The following is a 14,071-nucleotide window of genomic DNA, read 5'->3' on the forward strand; positions in this document are numbered from 1 at the left end:
CAAGCCTGACCCCCAAGACACCCTTCTTTCTCTCCCTGCCCATCACATTGACTGCACCTGAAGAGACAAAGAAAGCAGCTATTAGACTCTTGAGGAAGGGTCCTGACCTGAGAGTTTGGTCAGTAACCTGACGGAGCATGTGGTAAGAAAACTTTGCTTTGAATCTAATATAGTTTTCTAAATTAGGCACCTGTAACCATTTTATCTTTATTTTTCTTGTCACCATTTCTGGCTTTTATGTCTCATTCCTTGTACTCACTTAAAATCTCTCCTTGTAGTTAATGAACTTCTTTTATTGTTTTATCTAATCCAGTGTGTTTAAGTCAAAGTGTCTGGGTAACTCCATTTGGGGTACCGAGTTGTGTGCACATTATTCCCTTCAAGGAATAACTGACAATATATTTGTACTGTCCAGGACATACATTTCTGGGGAAAATCTGGGACAGGGAGTGAGTTGGGGTCACCCTGTGGTAATTTTTAAACCTGGTAAGAGCCATGGTGTGGCTGGCTGGCTGCAGCATGCACAAAGACATAGATGGGAGTGACTTACATGCTGGAGGCTGTTTCTGAGCAGTTCAGGTTGGAGGCTACAGCAGCAAAGCATTGTAAAGGGCACCCCCAACAGGGGTGACACAGCTATTCAGTCTGGATTGAACCCTAGTATGTCACTGCGGTGGGGAAGGCAAGCGTATCCCCCTCCTCAGTATATTATCCAGTCAGCATCCTGACCCCATCCCACATGACTGCAGGACTCCCACATTCTCATTTCTGGCTCTTAATCTCACAATCTTCCCTGTTGTTTAGGTGCTTGTGTTTCTGCGGGAGTGGAGTGTTCCATGAGGGAGGAGGATGACCCACCAATAAGAAGCAGGGAAAAGACCACATCAGTCACCTTGCAGCAGCTGGTTGGCTCTATGTTGGGGAAGCTGAGGAGCATACACAGAGGAGATGGGAGATGAAATTGATCAGGAACTAGCTAGAGGGTATGAAAAATGGATGCCCTGCTATCCCCACAAGCAAGATCTATGCACAACAGCCTGACAGAAAGCCCAGCACCTTCCTTTTCCAGATGGTTAGAAGGGGATTTTGTCTTTTCACCCACACATTGCTCCTCCCCCCATTTTAGTCCTCGGTTTATTAGGTTTTAAAGCCCTGTGTGGGAGCCTTTGGGAAAATGTGGGAGAGGTTCGTGGGGTTAGTTAGTTTCAGGAGCCCAAAATGAGTTTGTGTATTTCACAGATCAGTGGGAGCTGTGTGTTCCACAATGTCCTAATGAGAGGATGTGAGTTATAGCCCCCAGCTACAGAACCTGGCTCTTTAAATTGTAAAGATTTAGGCTTTTAGCTCTGGCAGTCCCCACTTCAGTCCCTGATGTGTCAGCCAAGATAGTGACTGTCACATTTGCAGGGATGGCAGTTAAAAACCAACAACTCAAAAACCTGAGGAAATGTGATCTGGAGTCATTTAAAGACAGTATACTGGGTCTCCTCCCCTACATAGGTTTGATATAAATGCCTAGAAACTGCACTTTAGATGTCTGCACCCACAAGGTTACATGATTGTCAGACTGATGAAAATACCTCTGAAGATCCAGATAACTGAATGGAATGGAGGATGGCTGCTCAGCCCAACCCGCGAGATTATCAAGCTTGGCCACAAAGAACTCTCCAACTGTCCAAAGACGAAAGATGATCCTTGTTGGGGACTGTATGCTAATAAGACTGTAAAAAAACATTCTGCAAGGGACGAGTGGATAACAGGATGGTGTGCTGTCCTCCCAGAGCCAAGACACAAGATCCAGCTGCAAGACTGGATAGGCTTCTGAAGTTGGCAAGGCTTCACTGGTGATGGTGTACATCAGTACTAATGACCGCTTCAAAGGACACCTTATGGATTATAGGCTACTTCAGGCAACTTGGAAGGCTCCTGAAAGAGAGGAATGTCCAAGTGATCTTCTCAAATATCCTTTCTGTCCTGCAATGGACAACAGAAGATTCTGGAAGTGAACTGCTGGCTAGTTAAGTGGTATAGGGTAGAGGGTTTTGGTTCACTGGAACACTGGTCCACCTTCTATGGGAAGACGGGTCTGTACAATTTGGAAGGCCTCCAACTCAGTAGAATGGGAACCAATCTTCTAGGGCAGCGTTTCCCAAACTTGGGATGCTTCTTGTTCAGGGAAAGCCCCTGGCGGTCCCGGCCGGTTTGTTTACCTGCTGCATTTGCAGGTTCGGCCGATCATGGCCCTGGTTCACTGTGCCCAGCCAATGGGGGCTGCGGGAAGTGGTATGGACAGAGACGTACTGGCTGCTGGGCCAGTGGGAGCCGTGATCGGCTGAACCTGCGGACGCGGCAGGTAAACAAATCGGCCGGGCCCGCCAGGGGCTTTCCCTGAACAAGCGGTGTCCCAAGTTTGGGAAACACTGTTCTAGGGGACAGGTACTAGATTAGTCAGGAGGGCATTAAAGTAAAAACCAAAAGGGGAGGGTGAAAAAAAGAAAACAAATGAGCGTTATTTAGCACAAAATCAAGATGTCAAGCACAAAATGAATCAAGGCACCAAAGGATGTAACAAGAAGAAATTCTTTAATTGCCTGTACACCAATGCTAGGAGCCTTGGTAACAAACAAGAGAAAATGTAATTGCTCATTTATGAGCATAAATCCAACCTAATTGGTTACTGAAACCTGGTGGGAAGATTCATTGATTTATAATATATTTTGAAAAGAGAAAGTAGGCAAAAGGTGAGGGAAAGTGGCGCACTGTCAAAAATGGTAGAGACAAGCTGGAAGCAAATGATCTTTTTCACTTGGAAAAAAGCCAGATGATGTATTTAACATCACTCTGAGTTACCACTGGAATGGAAACAGCAGCTGTCATAAATATAAAGGGAAGGGTAAACCCCTTTGAAATCCCTCCTGGCCAGGGGAAAGCTCCTCTCACCTGTAAAGGGTTAAGAAGCTAAAGGTAACCTCGCTGGCACCTGACCAAAATGACCAATGAGGAGACAAGATACTTTCAAAAGCTGGGAGGAGGGAGAGAAACAAAGGGTCTGTGTGTCTGTCTATAGTCTGTCTTTGTCGGGGATAGGGAGGTGGTAGAATCTCCTTCCTTAGAGGTTTTTAAGGTCGGGCTTGACAAAGCCCTGGCTGGGATGATTTAACTGGGAATTGGTCCTGCTTTGAGCAGGGGGTTGGAGTAGATGACCTTCTGGGGTCCCTTCCAACCCTGATATTCTATGATTCTATGATTCTAGACCAGGAATGGAGTCTTAGAACTTTTAGTAAGTAATCTAGCTAGGTACATGTTAGATTATGATTTCTTTAAATGGCTGAGAAAAGAACTGTGCTGAATAGAATAACTATTTCTGTCTGTGTATCTTTTTTGTAACTTAAGGTTTTGCCTAGATGGGTTCTCTATGTTTTTGAATCTAATTACCCTGTAAGATATCTACCATCCTGATTTTACAGGGGGGATTTCTTTATTTCTATTTACTTCTATTTTTATTAAAAGTCTTCTTGTAAGAAAACTGAATGCTTTTTCATTGTTCTCAGATCCAAGGGTTTGGGTCTGTGGTCACCTATGCAAATTGGTGAGGCTTTTTATCCAACATTTCCCAGGAAAGGGGGGGGGTGCAAGTGTTGGGAGGACTGTTCATTGTTCTTAAGATCCAAGGGTCTGGGTCTGTAGTCACCTAGGCAAATTGGTGAGGCTTTTTACCAAACCTTGTCCAGGAAGTGGGGTGCAAGGTTTTGGGAAGTATTTTGGGGGGAAAGACGCATCCAAACAGCTCTTCCCCAGTAACCAGTATTAGTTTGGTGGTGGTAGCGGCCAATCCAAGGACGACGGGTGGAATATTTTGTACCTTGGGGAAGTTTTGACCTAAGCTGGTAAAGATAAGCTTAGGAGGTTTTTCATGCAGGTCCCCACATCTGTACCCTAGAGTTCAGAGTGGGGGAGGAACCTTGACAGCAGCTACTCAAATTAGACATTTGAAAATCAGCAGATCTGGATACTTTGTATCCAAGAGTTCTAGGAGAGCTGGTTGAAGAGCTCTCTGGATTGTAAATGTTAATTTTCAGGAAGCGTTGGAACACTGGGGAAATTCCAGAGGATTGGAAGAAAGCTAATGTGCCATTTTAAAAAAGGATCAGTGGGATACCTCAAGTAATTATAGGCCTGTCAGCCTGATGCTCATCCTCGGCAAAATAATGGAATGGGTGATATGGGACTCAGTTAATAAATAATTAAATAAGGGTAATATAATTAAGGGGAAAAATGGAAAATAGAGCCTGTCAAACTAATTTGATTTTTTTTGAGATTACAAGCCTGAAGGCATTTGACCTGGTGTTGCATGGCCTTTGGATTAAAACCTTAAATTACAAAATCAACATGGCACACATTAAATGGATTACAACAGGCTAACTGATAGGCCTCAAAATGTAACTGTGAACAAGGAATCATTATCAAGAAGTTGGCTTTCTGGTGGGGTCCTGTAGTGACTGGTTCTGGCTATATGCTATTTCATTTTTATCAATGACCTAGAAGATATAAAATTGCTACTTATAAAATTTGCAGATGGCAAAGTTTGGGGAGTGGTAAATAACGAATAGGACAGGTAACTAACAGAGCAATCTGGATTGTTTGGTAAGCTAGAAACAATCAAAGAATTTGCATTTCAATACGGCCAAATATAAAGCCATACATCTAAGAGCAAAGAATGCAGGCCATACTTACAGAATGGGGGATTATTTCCTCGGAAGCAGTAATTCTTTGGCATCACGTGGATAAATCATCTGAACATGAGTGACTGGATCTATAATCAGGGGAATATTACCTTTGTATTTGGCACTGGTGTGACTACTTCTGGAATACTGTGTCCAGTTCTGGTGTGAACAATTCAAGAAGGATGTTGATAAATTGGAGAGAGTTCAGAGAAGAGCCACGAAAGTGACTAAAGGATTGGAAAACATGATTGCCAATGAAAATCTCACAGAGTTGAATCTGTTAAGGGATAACTTGATCACAGTCTACAAGTAATGACATGGGGCTCATCAATCTAGTAGATGAAGCTATTGTAAGCTGAAGCTAGACAAATGCAGACTTGAAATAAAAGGTGCAATTTTTTAAACAAAGGGTAATTAACTGTTGGAACAATTTACTAAAGATTGTGGTGTATTTGCCATCACTAGAAAATTAAAAGTGGAAATTGGATATTTTCCAAAAGATATGCTCTAGTTCAGCCACAACTATTGAACTTGAAGGAGCAAGAATTATTTCAGGGAAGTTCCATGGTCTGTGTTATACAGGAAGTCAACTTAAGGGATCATAATGGTTCCTTCTGACTTTAAAAATCACCACCAGAGTTAGTGTTCCACTAAAGCCCTCTCTTGGTCAACTGTGAATACATGTCATCTCTCCTGATCACTGTGTATGAAAGACCACTAAGGCAGTGGTTTTCAACCTGTTTTCATTTGTGGACCCCAACAAAATTTCAAATGGAGGTGCGGACCCCTTTGGAAATCTTAGACAGTCTGCAGATCACAGGCTGAAAACCACTGGACTAAGGGGTCGACCTAAGCACTACTCTCTAGCATCCTGGATGGCCTGGGAACTGTATCTCTCATATATCACTTCTTTCTCTACATCTTGTTGAGGCAGTTAAGTGATGCCAAAAAAGCTCAGCTGTGAAGTCCCAGGGTTGAATTCTAACAGGTGGGCTGTAAGTCTTAGGGTGGAATTCTCAGTGGACGGCCCTTGGCTATTGAATTTGTTCCCTCGTGCAGTCTGCCAATACTTAAGTTTAGTGGTTTTTAAGGACACAGTACAAGCTTCTGTTCACTTTGTCTGAATTTGGGCTCACAGCCAGAGGATCTTAATCCCATCAATGAGTAGGGGTGGTAAGGGCTGGGGGGCAGGGGCATGGTTTGATCTGTGCGAATTGTTGGTACCAGATCATTTTAAATTTCTGGAATAAACCTACTTATCACAATTGATTGCTTCAATACAAAAATTATGTAAATAAAACAAATGGAATAATCTAATTTACTTAAACCTAAATTTGATTCACACATTCCATTCCAGAGATTCAGAAAGCATTATTTCATATAAACATTTCATTATATTTAATTAGTCTCAATTTGTCAGGTTCATTAAAAGGGGAAAATGCTTTTGGCACTTTCAGTCACTTTGGTAAAAAGATGTCTGCTAAAATACAACATGTGTCAATTAAAAAAAATACCACTGTACTGTTGCAGAAACACCAAAGTAGTATCCTAATTAAACACAAAATTATTGTTATGGAAAGTTTCTGCAACAAAAAGTGAAACTCTGCACACTAGCTAAGCTACAGCAATAAATGTGGTCACAGTTTTAGGATGGAATCACTATAAGCATGATGACGGCAAACAATCTCTCCTATACCTTGAACAACTGTCAACAAGTTTCTTGAGACACAAATTATGCGATTGGCAATCCTTTTTCAAAACTTTTGTTAAGCTTATGTCAGTTTCAGCAGACTGTAAAATGGATCAGATCACAGCCTCAGAACTACTGACAGAATTGTGCTGTATAACAATGGCACAGTGACTATGTTGTATTTAGGTGTGTGTCAAGAGGATGCTTTTCTGATTGTTGGATCCCAGCACCGTGCATTTTTATCTCAATGGTCTTTGTCCACCCAGGATCTCTCCCTTTCCCTGGGTGACTCCCAGTTCCTCAGTATTACCCAGGTGATTCAATGTCCTATTATACTGGAGTATAATTCTGTGTTCTACAAATTTGTGATTCATGTTAAATGATGTATTATTTGCACCTGGATACCAGAGAATAGGTAGGATAGAAAAATTGAATTTACTGCACGAGACCATGTCATCCTGGTAAATTTCCTAATCATACATGCGTGAGAGATCTGCACAGAAACACTATTTTTAAAGAGCTCTAAAATACTGTAGAAATTATAAATTCCATATAATAAAAAATAACCTCTGTCTTAAGATAATTCTTGAATCCCAGACAAAATGAGAAAGGGAATTAAATGGAGCATGCAAGACTATCCTTTGTAATACAACCAGACTAGACTGAGAATAATTATGGAAACTAATGCAATGAAGCCCAAAAGTTGCTATTTTGCAAATCTCAAGAGGCAACACTGACCTGAGGCTGGCTGCAGTTTCTACCCCAATTCTAGTTTCATGTATTCCAGTCTGACCCTCAGGTGACAAAGCTGCTGGAGAACATACTAAGACAGAAATACAAGCAATTGTTTTGACATAATTCTTTTGGATGCAAGCAGATCCAATCTGTTGATGTAAACAGAGGACTAAAAGGGGTGGGGTCGGGTGGTTTAATCTATGCCCAATTAAAAACATGTCTTAGCATGGCTAGAACAACAATGTTAATATCAGTTGTTTAAGAAAGGGAGAACTAACACTATGTTGCATATCAGTACACAATCATAAAATCACATTCCCCCACAGAACAAGAAGTATCTAATATATAAGTAGTATATTTTGTATCTTGGATTTGAGACTCATGAACTACTACGAAAGTGGCCCTTTTCCCATATTATACATATGAAACATGCCCTTTCTTCATGCACTGTTACTATAAAATCCCAGGATAGTATAAATCTGTCCTTTAGAATTACAGCAGAGATACTAGAGAGAGTTATTAGTTACCACCCCTCTCCCTCCAAAAATCCCTCTGTCCTTGTTAGGTTCAAGGGACTGCAAGAATGAGCCAAAGCCACTTTCATTAGTATGATCAGTATCAAACACTGTGTCAACACTGGTTTATATAAATGGGGTTTAAATACCTCTTAAGGCCATGTAGATAGTATGCCAACTCACAGCATGTCAGAGCAATGCAGGCAACTCTACTATTGTGATGGGATTACTGAATCTAAGATGTAAATCTTTACATATCTAACTGAAATATAGTAAATGAATAATTCAAGCAAGCTAATATGAAAAACATGATCCTTGCATTTATCTATTGTTTCATTTGCTCCAGCTTCAATTTCCATAAACAAACCAATGGCATATATATTCAGATGTGTGTATTGTGGTGGGATATCGATAGCCCAACTCTGAAATTTGCTATTTCTTTAGTTATCTGCACAAATTATCAAAGTTAAACGTGTGAAGTTATCTGTACCACTTCCACCTAGGGTTGCTAACTTTCTAATCGCACAAAAGTGAACACCATTGCCCAACCCCTGCTCCGAGTCCCCCTTGATCACTCCATTTCACCCTCCCTCTGTCACTTGCTCTCCCCCCCCCCAGGCCCCACTCACTCATTTTTACTGGGCTGGGTTGGGGGTAGGGGTGCAGGAGAGGGTAAGGGGTCTGGTTGGGGGTGTGGGCTCCGGGCTGGGGCCAGAAATGAGGAGTTTAGGATGGGGGAGCGGGCTCTGGGCTGGGGCAGGAGGTTGGAGTGTAGGCTCTGGGATGGGGCTGGGGATGAGGGGTTTGGAGTGCAGGAGTGGGCTCTAGACTGGCGGGTGTGGGGGAGCCAAGCGGTTCAAAATGTGGGAGGAGGCTCCGGGCTGAGGCAGGGAGTTGTGGTGTAGGTTCTGGGGTGGGGCCAGAAATAAGGGGTTTAGGAGGGGGCTCTGGGTGGGGGCAGGAGTGCGGGGGGGTTGCGGGGTGTGGGCTCTGGGAGGAAGTTTGGGTGTGGGGACGGGCTCCAGGCTGGGACAGGGGTTTGGGACATGGGAAGGGGTGAGAGGTATGGGCTCTAGGTGGTGATTACCTCAGGGGCTCCCTGGAAGCGGTAACATATCCCTCGACTCCTAGGTGTAGGGGTGGCCAAGTGGCTCTGCACAGTGTGCGCTGCCTCCACGCATGGGAGCTGTGGAGCTGGTGCACAGAGCAAGGGCAGCATGCGGAGCCGCCCCTGCACCTTGAAGCTGCAGGGACATGTTGTCGCTTCCAGGAGCTGCGCAGAGCCAGATACGGAGCCTGCCAGCCCCGCTAACCGGACTTTTAATGGCCTGGTCAGCAGTGCTGACCGGAGCTACCGGTCAAAAAGAGACCCTGGATGTTCCGGTCGAAAACTCTACCACCACCGCCACCATCTCCTCTTGCTCGCCTCCCTTTTCTTGGTTAATCTTTACATTTCCTCCTCCATATTTGTGATTTTCCTTTCCTGTCTCTCCTGTTCCCTAGTTCCTCTTCAGTCCAGATCAACAGATTGACTGAAGAAAACTGTGCAGGATAATGATAAAAAAGAGCCTCTTTCCATGTGGCACAAGCTGCAGAGTGGAAGACTAACCTAAGTGTATATCTGCACAGCAATTATCCTTCCCAATTGCAGTGCAGACATAACATTCTCTCTTTGGTGAGATATTAGGGTATGTGTAGAAATTGGCTCTTATTTACATATTGTCTGCAGCTGCTTGCACTAGTAATTCTATTGCTATACAAGTTGATAATGCATCTGGGAAGACAAATGGGTAGGCAGATTACCATTCTGTACACAGAAAATGTAAAAAACAGCATCTTTGGGGCTGACTGTGAATAAACTACATGTTATAGCTGTTGAAGCTATCTAATCAGCATATCAGAATACACACACACACACACAAAATCAAATCCAGCCACCTCTTGTTTCTTCAACTTCCTAATAAAGGAAATTTCCAGTGTATCTTGTACACTTGTTCAAAATGTTATCATTGATTCAGAGAGACAGTTAAAACATGATTTAGTTTAATCTATATTGTGAACCAGATTTTACCAATGTTAGGGGACAATGGCATTAACATGGATCCCTCAACATGGTCAACTTTTCAGTTCAGTCAGGAATAGCAATAGCATCTTTAGTGTAGACAGGACATAACTGTGTTATAACAATGGTTTATGGAACATTGTTATGGGCCAATCTTACTTTATTTTGGCCCATTTTCAGTATCCACCACCGTGAAACTAACACAAGAAAAATAAAAGAAGACAGTTTATTTCAGATGCTAAAATCCAAAAGCAAAGGAAGTCTCAGAGCTAGAGCTGTGCAAGTATTAGTACGTTTCTATGAAGACATCTACTTTTCTGTGAGACAGTATTTTTTTTTTTAGCATTCTTGTTCCTTGCCCCAACATGATGGCCACAGCTGATGTGTCATTAGGCTATTCATACTCACTGTTATTTCATAGCAGCACTAGCACTTGAGGTTTGAGGTGCATGGAAGTGTTTTTTTCACATGCTTTAAACTCTCCCAACTAAATAGTAATCTGCTATGACTTTCAGTTTGCAAGTGATACCTTCGTATCCATTGGGTAGCAAAGATTACTGCAGCAGTTTTACAACAGGAAACATTACTCTTACAGGAAATAATGCAGGAAAGAAAAGTGATCTAATTTCTATTCTATTCCACGATTGTAACTTCTTTCTGTAATGTGCAGTCTTGAGAATTTTGTTCCAGAACACAGATATTGTTCCAGACCAAGATTTTATGCACTTAGCCTAAAAATCATGTCTGCAGCTAAGCAGTATACCGAACATCCTTTTGTGTCACATTCCAGTTTGGGTAAGGAATTTAGATAAGTGACTAAAACCTCTCATTTAAGGTATTACAATTTTGAGCGGTAGCTGTTGGTGTCAAATGGATAAACATTTAACAATGAACATGTACTTTTAATTCACAGGTATTTGTTTAATGTTCAAAGAACAAATAATTTTAAAAGCCTTCTAGATGATCCTAGATTCTAGCATTCTAGATAGTATGAAAAATTCAGTCCTCCCAATTCCCAGTGCTTTTATGCAGGATTGGACCCACTTACTGTGTCTACAAAACTAGCATTACTAGAATGACTGTACAACTTCGTTTCTGTACAACCATTTTTTGTACAGGAAACCAGATGCATTTTTGTCAACTTTCCACTTAAGTTTTTTTTTTATTCTTAGCCCCTTTTGTTATTGTGACAGACAATATTAGTATATGATAAATGATAAATGGTAAGTGAGCACATGCAACTGCCTAGGGTTTTCTCTCTCTCTCTCTCCTGTCTACAAGTTAGTTGTCAAAGATGGTTTCCACTCTACTTCTGGGCAAAAATAAGCATATGCCAGATTGCTTAAACTTTGGATTTTGAGCTATAAATGGATTTTGCAAGCTGATCAACCAATGTTTTAAGTCCTTGAAACATCACAACACACACAAAAAGATACAACATTTTTCAAAATGAGCTGGTGAAAGATTTTGTACAAAACAAAGTGAAAAATGTTATAATCAACTCTGTTCAGCTGGAGGCATTACATAGACCTTCCAGGTACTCCTCATTTGAAATGTAAAATGAAACATTCACACTCTATTGGGGGGCTGACTGCAGCTTGCACCTGCCCACTGGTTCAGTGTACAGACTCCTCCTTCAGAAGAGAAGTGGGTAGGAATGTGGAAGAACCATAGGGCATAGATTTCCCCTCTCCCATTAAGAAGAGGAATCACCCATCTAATTTCCTGAAATATTAAAACCATTTATACCATCACAGAATAGCTCACCTTAATGTACACACCTGATATGCCTAAACCAGTGGTTCTCAAACTTTTGTACTGGTGACCCCTTTCAAATAGCAAGCCTTTGAGTGCAACTCCCCCCCTTATAAATTAAAAACACTTTTTTATATATTTAACACCACTATAAATGCTGGATGCAAAGCGGGGTTTGGTGTGGAGGCTGACAGCTCGCAACCCCCATATAATAACCTCACAACCCCCTGAGGGGTCCCGACCCCCAGTTTGAGAATTCCTGGCTTAAACGGCATTTTAAGATGCCTATAAACCAACACAGGATTTGATCCATTAAACATATACGATTTGGGGGGTGGGGGGGGAGAAACCCTTGCAATTTTAGGTATTTCATGATGGCGTCTGTAAGTGAGATGAGTTGAACAGAATGCAATTACAGGATGTGAATTAGTGCTTTTGGATATTTAAACTTCAATCCAACAAGCTGTTTAAACCACACGAGTAACTTTAAGAATGCAAATAGTCCCAACTGCTTCACCTACCTTGTTGAATTGGCACTTTGGAGGAGAAAGAGAGAATGTGGCTTCGTCGATGCTGAGAGAGTGCATCAGTTTCACAAAATCAGTTTCAAAATACATCTAGTTAAACCAGTGCACATCCCTAATGTAGCCATACCAAACCAGTCGAGTCTTTCCTTTAATTGATTCAGCTTGTACTGTAAGTTACTAACTTAAGTTAAATTGATATAAAAATAATTCGAGTGCATCTACATTAGAGTTTTGCACTGGTTTAGACAGATTGGATTTAAAAACCGATTTAGTTAACACAACACACTTTCCTAGTATAGCCAAGGTCTGTGCTAATTTTTTAGGCGCATCAACTGCCTCATGATTCTGTTAAGTCTCCCACCACTGAGCTTTAAAAAAAAAAAATCCTCCATCTAAAGGATGGAACGAGTTTCTGCCTTTTGTCAATACCTGTGTAAGTCTTTGCATTACAAAATTGTATGGTCTTCAGTGTAGTTTTCTTGAACCATGAAAAATGACACTATATTTTGTTTTGTGGTTATTTTGCAGAGTACTGTTTAAAATGCCATCATGAGAAAAGTTAAACAGAACAGTCCCTGACTTTTCTCAGGTTCCCACTAGTGAATTTTGTACTTTTGTGCTCTTGTAAGTTCAGAATTGCTTCTAAACGTGCCACTATTTTTTTTTAAAGTGATACATATTAGTTCATCTGTTTTCTCTGTAAAGTCTTTTTGAATTCTTTGGGGACAGGAAGGATGTGGGCTCCTTTTCATATTCAAATCAGGCAAATTACCGGTAGTCTTTGCTTAGTTCCGACAATGCAATGCTTATTTTCTGCTTAAACATGAGAAAGGTGGAGGAAAAACAAAATTCTAGGTAGGCTAAATATCTCATTTGGCCTCCTCTCATAACCTTATTTCAGAAGGAGATAACTTCGGGAGAGTAATGTTATAATTCATTATGTAAAATATGATTAAATAGTTTGCATAAATGGAAAGCGTCCAAGTGGTTTGCGATAGATTACACTTGATAAATGATTTGAAGACTCCAAGTTGAATATGGAAACCATATTTAGATCTGCTGAAATGATCATCAACCTCCCACCCATTCCCTCCAACCACCATTTTATAAATACACCAACATCACAGAAACATGGTAGGCACTTCACAGGCAAGGAGAACAGTTAAGTTCCTGCCCTTTCAGAATATAAACTCAGAGTAGACACTATGCAGCCAAGGGATATGATACAACAAAAAGCAGGTGAGTGAGTGGTGAAATATAGTTAGTTTTGTTAACATTTGCTTGAAGGGAGGTCTAGGATTTACATGGTTCATGGAAGAAGCATGTTTTAAGGAGGGAGCTGAAGGAGGAAAGGGCATTTTTGCCAATATGTGAAAGCGTTGCCATAAGCTGTTAATCAGCTGGGGTTCTGTAGGTCGTCAGCCTTGCAACCACTGGAGAGATGTGCATTTTCTGGGACACTTCACACTGTTTTTTTCTTATAAGGTTTCAGAAAAAAACCACCACCAAAAATTCCAAAGCATGCGGCCTTCCCGTGGAGTGCCCTGAATGTGTTGAAATCCTTGAAAGATGTTTCTCCTTGTTCTGCTTTTCCTTTCCCCCTCAATTCTGACCTCACACCCTACACAACGACCTTTCCTCTTTGCCTGCTTTCTCACTGTTGACGCCTCTGATCCTCATGGCTTCCATGGCTGGAGCTGGGAGGCTGCGGAAGAGAAGAAAGCGCGACCGCAATCAGAACACACAGCAGCACTCCAGCCACCTTACTGTCCAAAGCACACACACTTGCACTGGCTCCTTGTGCTCTGTTGCTACCTCTCTGTCCTCCAATGCCAACGGCATTTATTAAAATTCATTATTAGCCACATATACAAAGCCCCTTGCTCATTTGGATCATGGCAAATGTCCAACACAAATTTCTACTAAAATTCTGGGGTTTGTAGTTTGCTGAAGCAAAAAGTTAGCGAGACTCTGTCATTGTTGATGCCAGGCCAATGCCATTGGAAGTGATTCAGGGGCTCCATCCCCTCACCCCCACTCTGGCTCCACGCTTGAATTAGAGC

At 41.7% G+C, this 14,071-nt stretch overlaps 1 protein-coding gene across 8 annotated transcripts in view; it reads right to left on the minus strand.

Moving 5' to 3' along the window:
• FYN (FYN proto-oncogene, Src family tyrosine kinase) overlaps nt 1–14,071 on the minus strand; it is a 184,595-nt gene that overhangs the window by 60,361 nt on the left and 110,163 nt on the right. Inside the window, exon 3 of one of the 8 annotated variants that reach the window (XM_073337072.1) lies at nt 7,153–7,237. The exons of the other annotated variants lie outside the window; for them this stretch is intronic. The gene's annotated coding sequence lies outside the window, so the exon portion shown is untranslated. The remainder of the gene's footprint in view (nt 1–7,152; nt 7,238–14,071) is intronic. 8 annotated transcript variants of the gene reach the window in all.

The sequence above is a fragment of the Lepidochelys kempii genome, chromosome 3, assembly GCF_965140265.1.
Source record: "Lepidochelys kempii isolate rLepKem1 chromosome 3, rLepKem1.hap2, whole genome shotgun sequence".
NCBI classification, from domain to species: Eukaryota; Metazoa; Chordata; order Testudines; family Cheloniidae; genus Lepidochelys; species Lepidochelys kempii.